Raw genomic sequence first — 7,500 nt, forward strand, 5'->3', positions numbered from 1 at the left:
CACAGCAGAAGGAGACGGCCCCTAAACCCAATATACAGGGAGGGACGTCGACCCCAAGTCCAAAAGAACGACACGTTGGCATAAAGCAGCCGTGCTGGAGTCAGCCATCGTTCTGACTGACACAACTAGGCCATGTTTATTATGATGTCATCAAACGTAGCACAGCCTTAGGAACGCACGCCGCTTCAGAGAGAAGGTCAAACTCAGTCAACAGGACAAAATAGGAATGTCCAGGACCGAGCCGTGAGCGAGTCCCAGATGTGGGTTAGCTGCCGGGCCTAATCCCGGAGCGGTGTTCACAACACAACACTGACGGACACACTCAGGTGGTGTGTGTGTGTATTAGATTGTACAATGGCCTTCAATTAATGGGCTTCAATCAGAAACTGCTTGAACTGCAGAAGATGAATGGAAAAAAAAGCTGAGTGTTGACATTCCTTATTTAAAAGGAAGAAAGAAAAGGGGGAAGAAAAACAGAGAGGGGGAGGGCGGAGGGGGGAGGGGGGAGAGTAAGATCAGCTCAGCTGAATGAAGCAGCTTTGAGGGGGAGGAATGTGACCTACTTCTGAAATGTTACGCAACCAGCTGAGAGGAGGTTTCTGAGAGGAATAGAAAGAGAGGAGGAATGAGAGAGAAGGAGAGGGAAAGAGAAAGAGAGAGAAAGAGTCAAAAAAGGAAGAGCCTCAGGCATTACACTGACTCAGCAAATACACCCTTTCTTTCTTCCTCATACTCTCTCTCTCTCTCTCTCCGTTTCCTGCTCTGCCTCATAGGGCCCCAGCTCTTCGAGGGGGGTCCCCCTCTCCATAAGCAGATCTGAGCCCTGCCACCTCACACATGGAGCAGAGCTCAGTCCACGCTATACGGAGTCTCTCTCTCTCTCTCTCTCTCATTGGCACACGTAAACACACCACTTAAAGTCCCCTTCAGATCTACCTCTGTCTGTGCCCGCTCTTCCCTGGCCTGGCACAGCCGAGGGCAAACAGCCCAGTCAATCACACCAGCGATTAGTCAGGTCAGCGTGGCATCAGCATGGAAACACAAGCCAAGCATGCCCGTCCTGAATGATTTAAAACCAGTATGGGTTTCCTGGCACCCATACCACCCCGAGCCAGTAACCAGGGGCATTTTCCCCCACTCACATCGCGGCACAGAGCAACATCACACACACACACACACAGACACCCACGCACGAACACACAGACACCCACGCACGCACACACACACGATGAACCAGCCAAATCCCCTGATATTTCCTGTTGGGTTTAGGGCCATTGACAAGGCCAGAACCACAGAGGGGTACACTCTACTGTGCTAACAGGACTGCACTGAACACACACACACACACACACACAGAACTGGCAGGCCCGGATCAGACCAGACAGGATGAGACCAGACAGGATGAGGAGGCTTAATCTGCCCGTGTTAACATAATAATATCCTGCACTTTAATGTGGTTCATCAGTGATGCTGACTCTGGGCTCGGCTGGTTCAGCCTGGTGGGGTTGTTTGTTTATCAGTGACACTCTGGTTTCTGCAGGCGTCAGCAGCAGGACCTGCCACGGTGGCACACAGGTGTGTGTGTGTCTGTGGTGTGTATGCGTGTGTGTGTGTCTGAGTTTCATTTCCTCTATGAACACTAATAGAGACCTCTTCCTCTCCACTGAGCTGAAAGACAACCCTGCCAGCCTGGCTCAGGGTCATATCAGTATCTCTGACCTCTCTCATCCCAGCCTGGCTCAGGGTCATATCAGTATCTCTGACCTCTCTCATCCCAGCCTGGCTCAGGGTCATATCAGTATCTCTGACCTCCCTCTCATCCCTCCGTCCTTCTCTCCGTCCCTGGGGGGGGGGGGGGGGGGGGGGGGGGTCTCCATGGCCTTAACACCCTTCCTCTCCTTCGCCTGCGTACAGCTGAGCGTACAGCTGTTCAGTCCACAGTCGCGTCAGAGAAGATAAAGGACTCCCCTGACACGGTAGACCTCAGTCTCAGAGAAGATAAAGGACTCCCCTGACACGGTAGACCTCAGTCTCAGAGGAGATAAAGGACTCCCCTGACACGGTAGACCTCAGTCTCAGAGAAGATAAAGGACTCCCCTGACACGGTAGACCTCAGTCTCAGAGAAGATAAAGGACTCCCCTGACACGGTAGACCTCAGTCTCAGAGAAGATAAAGGACTCCCCTGACACGGTAGACCTCAGTCTCAGAGAAGATAAAGGACTCCCCTGACACGGTAGACCTCAGTCTCAGAGAAGATAAAGGACTCCCCTGACACGGTAGACCTCAGTGAGGCCCTGACACGGTAGACCTCAGTGAGGCCCTGACACGGTAGACCTCAGTGAGGCCCTGACACGGTAGACCTCAGTGAGGCCCTGACACGGTAGACCTCAGTGAGGCCCTGACACGGTAGACCTCAGTGAGGCCCTGACACGGTAGACCTCAGTGAGGCGCTGACACGGTAGACCTCAGTGAGGCGCTGACACGGTAGACCTCAGTGAGGCGCTGACACGGTAGACCTCAGTGAGGCGCTGACACGGTAGACCTCAGTGAGGCCCTGACACGGTAGACCTCAGTGAGGCGCTGACACGGTAGACCTCAGTGAGGCGCTGACACGGTAGACCTCAGTGAGGCGCTGACACGGTAGACCTCAGTGAGGCCCTGACACGGTAGACCTCAGTGAGGCCCTGACACGGTAGACCTCAGTGAGGCCCTGACACGGTAGACCTCAGTGAGGCCCTGACACGGTAGACCTCAGTGAGGCCCTGACACGGTAGACCTCAGTGAGGCCCTGACACGGTAGACCTCAGTGAGGCCCTGACACGGTAGACCTCAGTGAGGCCCTGACACGGTAGACCTCAGTGAGGCCCTGACACGGTAGACCTCAGTGAGGCCCTGACACGGTAGACCTCAGTGAGGCCCTGACACGGTAGACCTCAGTGAGGCCCTGACACGGTAGACCTCAGTGAGGCCCTGACACGGTAGACCTCAGTGAGGCCCTGACGGCAGATTCTGGGGAGGCTCTTATGTTGTCGGGAAAATGCCTCTAATATTAAAAACACACACACAGATGTCCACACACACACACACACACAGACACAGACACACAGATGTCCACACACACACACACACACAGACACACACACACAGATGTCCACACACACACACACACAGACACACAACTCTCCTTCCATCTCTCTGCTGCTGGGATCAAACACTTCACCTCGTTTCCGAAGGGCTTAACCACACAGGCGCACACAGGCGCACACACACACACATACACACACACCCCCCAACACCGTGTTACCACGGCAACAGGCAGGTGTCGGAAAACCAGAGACAGCTTCTTGGCAGAGCTCATTGTTGTTGACCACCTTGCCCTTAATCTCTGGCCTGGCCCCCTACAGGCCTCAGTGGCACACGGCCTCTCTTACCTGAGAGTGTTAAAACAAGCCATCTGCTAACTGTAGCATGCTACTGCTGCTACACGCCAGCTAATGCCTCCCCATCCACTCAGAGATAAGCTCATTAGCCTCCACTTCTCCCATGATAGGGTCAGCACAGAGAGAGAGAGAGAGGGGGAGAGAGAGAGAGACGGAGAGAGAGAGAGAGAGGGGGGGAGAGAGAGAGAGAGAGAGAGAGAGAGAGAGAGGGGGAGAGACAGAGAGAGAGAGAGAGAGAGAGAAAGAGAAAGAGAGAGAGAGAGAGAGAGAGAGAGGCTACTTGTAGGCTACAGTTCAAGCTCCAGGAAGTGTTGCCAGGGGGAGCTCTGATGAATCCAAGAGTGTGTGTGTGTGTGTGTGTGTGTGTGTGTGTGCCTGAGAGAGAACCTGGGTGAGGGAGCCTGTAGAGGACATCAGAGGGTGTGTTGTGTGTGAAGACAGACTGAGGTCACCGGGGCGCCTGGTGAGTGAGAGTTTTACTGGGTTTAATGGACGGCCCAGATCAACAGCATGGCGGCCATTAGAGGCCCTCGGCGTGGCGCTCCTCTCTGCTCCTCTCCTCTCCTCTCCTCTCCTCTCCTCTCCTCTCTGCTCCTCTCCTCTCTGCTCCTCTCCTCTCCTCTCCTCTCCTCTCTGCTCCTCTCTGCTCCTCTCTGCTCCTCTCCTCTCCTCTCCTCTCCTCTCCTCTCTGTTCACCGCCGCCCACAACACAACAAGTGACTAAAATGGATGGACAGCGAAAAAAGACACATCACATTATCCTGAATCACTGCTTTATTAACTCAGGGGCTGATGCTGTTTGGAGATGCCTTAAAATAGTAAAGTTAGCTGTGTGTGTGTGTGTGTGTGTGGCAGGCCAGTGTCTTGTGATGTTTGCCGTTGAACCTCAGATTAGAGTAGCTGTGCCTGGTGTCTGTGAGGGAGGAAGGAGGAACCGTGTCTGTGAGGGAGCCCGAGGTACAGCCTGAGGTACGTCCTGAGGTACACAGTCCTGAGGTACACAGTCCTGAGGTACACAGTCCTGAGGTACGGCCTGAGGTACAGCCTGAGGTACACAGTCCTGAGGTACACAGTCCTGAGGTACAGCCTGAGGTACACGGTCCTGAGGTACACGGTCCTGAGGTACAGCCTGAGGTACAGCCTGAGGTACACAGTCCTGAGGTACAGCCTGAGGTACACGGTCCTGAGGTACACGGTCCTGAGGTACAGCCTGAGGTACACAGTCCTGAGGTACACAGTCCTGAGGTACAGCCTGAGGTACAGCCTGAGGTACAGCCTGAGGTACAGCCTGAGGTACACAGTCCAAAAGCCTCGAGACAACGACATTACAACACGCACACACACACACGCACACACACACACACGCACGCACTAGTCCAGCTGTTCCTCCCTGAGCCTGCGTCTTCAGAATAAACAGAACAGAAACACAGATCCACTCTGGTCCACGTTACACCGTTAAACCCGTCAGGAACACAGTTACAAGATTATTAATGGGAAATTAAGGCCCTGCGTGGGTCTCTCCAGAATAGAGGAGGGAGGGGTGAGAGGAAGGGAGGGAGAGAGGGAGGGAGGGGTGAGAGAGGGAGGGAGAGAGAGAGAGGGAGAGTGGGAGGGAGAGAGAGAGAGAGTGGGAGAGAGGGAGAGAGAGAGAGAGTGTAGGGCAGGGCAATATGCCAGGGCTCTCCTGCAAAAGTAGGGCAGCACATCGGTCAAACAGACAAAAACATTCTGTCAGCGCACAGCAGAGCCCATAGAGCAACTGCTGTGTGTGTGTGTGTGTGTGTGTGTGTGTGTGTGTGTGTGTGTGTGTGTGTGTGTGTGTGTATGTATGTTGGCATGTGTGTGTGTGTGTCCTGCTCCTGCACGTAATACATGGAATAATATAAACAGCAAGCAGTTCCAAAGCCTGCTGATCCCCCATAATCCCCTTCACTACGGCCACAGCCGAGCACATCATCATCATCATCATCATCCTCCTCTTCATCTCCAGGCTAGAGGAGGACATAATGGATGAGCTGGGGAGGGAGAGAGAGAGAGAGGGAGAAAGAGACGGAGAGCAACTCTATGTCCCCTCCATCAGTGGAGGCTGGCAGAGGTAGAAATCGGAGGACGGGCTCATTGTGATGCATGGAACAGAACAAGGATGCCATTCCACGCGTTACAATGAGCCCGTCCCCCGATTTCTACCTCCGCCAGCCTCCCCTGGACCCCGACGCGCAAACTACCATGAGTCCCTCTCCTGACCTGGGGGAAGACGAGGAGGATTGGATGGCCAGGCGGACGCCGCGGTGAAGCTGAAGCTCATCCTATTGCCAGAGAGCTCATTGAAGGGCTGTTTCTGGAGCTGCTATGTTGGGGAGGATGTCAGGGTGGACCAGGCCAGCAGCTTAGCCTGAGCCATGAGGCAAAGTGCTGACCCTTAAAATGACCACTGAGGATGACATTACAGGATCAACTGGCTGTCCAGCACCATGTATAGAAACACACCGGGTGGCCAGGGCCATCCCTACCCTGGCGGGGGGGGGTGATGTTGGCAGGCCTTTAGGGTTGGCAGTGAGTGCCAGCCTGAGAGCAGGTAGAGGGTAAAGCGTGTGTGTACATCTGGGGGAGAAGCTGTTGTTGCTGTTGTTGTTGTTGTTGTTGTTGTTGTTGTGGCTGCTGACCTTTCAGGCACTCAGCTGAACACAGCTTCACTCAGCTGGACGGCAGTGCTGATACAAGGCTAGATATTTAGCCAACATTGTGATATTTGGAGATGTCTTGATGTTGTTCTCTTACAGAAAATAGTCTGTTATAAACTACTAATATGTGTATCACTACAAGTGCAGTATCCCACATTTTTGCAAAGGCAAAGCACATCTACCGGTGAAAACATGTCTCTTTGTTTGACCAAACGATTAAAACACCATAAACACTGGGCTGCAGTTCAGTCTGACGTTAATATCCTGAAAAACTGAAATGTGGATCTCTCCCAACCCCCAGCCCTGCTCAGTGTCCGGCCCATTGTTGCCTGTTGTGGTGGGGGAGGGTCCCTGGGGGAGGGTCCCTGGGGGAGGGGCCCTCAAACGTCTGGTTACTCTGGCTAGGGCCTCTCTGTGTGGAGGAACCAGATACCCACCCACCCACCCCCCTCCCACGGCCTCACCCCAAACTGCCACAGGGTCATGGGGTGAGTAGGAGAGGGAGAGAGGGGGGAGGGGGAGCCAGGCCTGTCTGTGATTTGTGATAGCTGAGCCATATCACGTGACTATGGTAACTGCTTTACGGGCAGGCCGAGTGTTTAAACGTCACTCTGCACGGACGCTGCTGAGGCCTGAGCTTTTCCCTGTCAACACACACACACACACACACACACACACACACACACACACACACACACACACACACACACACACACACACACACACACACACACACACACACACACACACACACACACACACACACACACACACACACACACACACACACACACACACACACACACACACACACACACACACACACCTCCCTGCCAGATGATGACATCACTGCCCTAGTGTGCATTAATCTGGACCTGAGGTTCAATCCCTCTGTGGGCTCCTCTCCTCCAGGCCTGGACCTCTCCTCCAGGCCCGGACCTCTCCTCCAGGCCCGGACCTCTTCACAGCCCGCCTGCCTGCCCACCTGCATTACTGCTGTTATAGCCTGCCTGCTGTTCCAGCCTGCCAGCCTGGCATGGGTTTACCCATGAGATTAGAGGAGAGGGGGGTGGGGGGTGGGGGCAGAACACTTATCCCACTAAATGCATTGATGTGTGCACACTGCTACTGTGTGGCATCATGAATTATAGAACATGGAACTGCTCTGAGCACAGGAACCTCAATTCTCTCTCTCTCCCTCCCTCCCATCACTTACACACACACACTCAGAGTCAGTTGCTTTGTCTCTGTGGTGAATGCTGCGTCATAGGGCAGTGTTGAAAGACAGATCCTGGAGAAGAAAATAAAGAGTTGACAAATAGTCGCTCTCTATAGCTTCAGACTAGAGGGGGTCATGTGAGACACACACACACACACA

At 53.9% G+C, this 7,500-nt stretch overlaps 1 protein-coding gene across 1 annotated transcript in view; it reads right to left on the reverse strand.

The window, feature by feature from the left end:
- suco (SUN domain containing ossification factor) overlaps positions 1–7,500 on the reverse strand; it is a 55,244-nt gene that overhangs the window by 30,529 nt on the left and 17,215 nt on the right. The gene's annotated exons all lie outside the window — the stretch shown is intronic.

This window comes from Argentina silus (genome assembly GCF_951799395.1).
Source record: "Argentina silus genome assembly, chromosome: 6".
Lineage (NCBI taxonomy): Eukaryota > Metazoa > Chordata > Actinopteri > Argentiniformes > Argentinidae > Argentina > Argentina silus.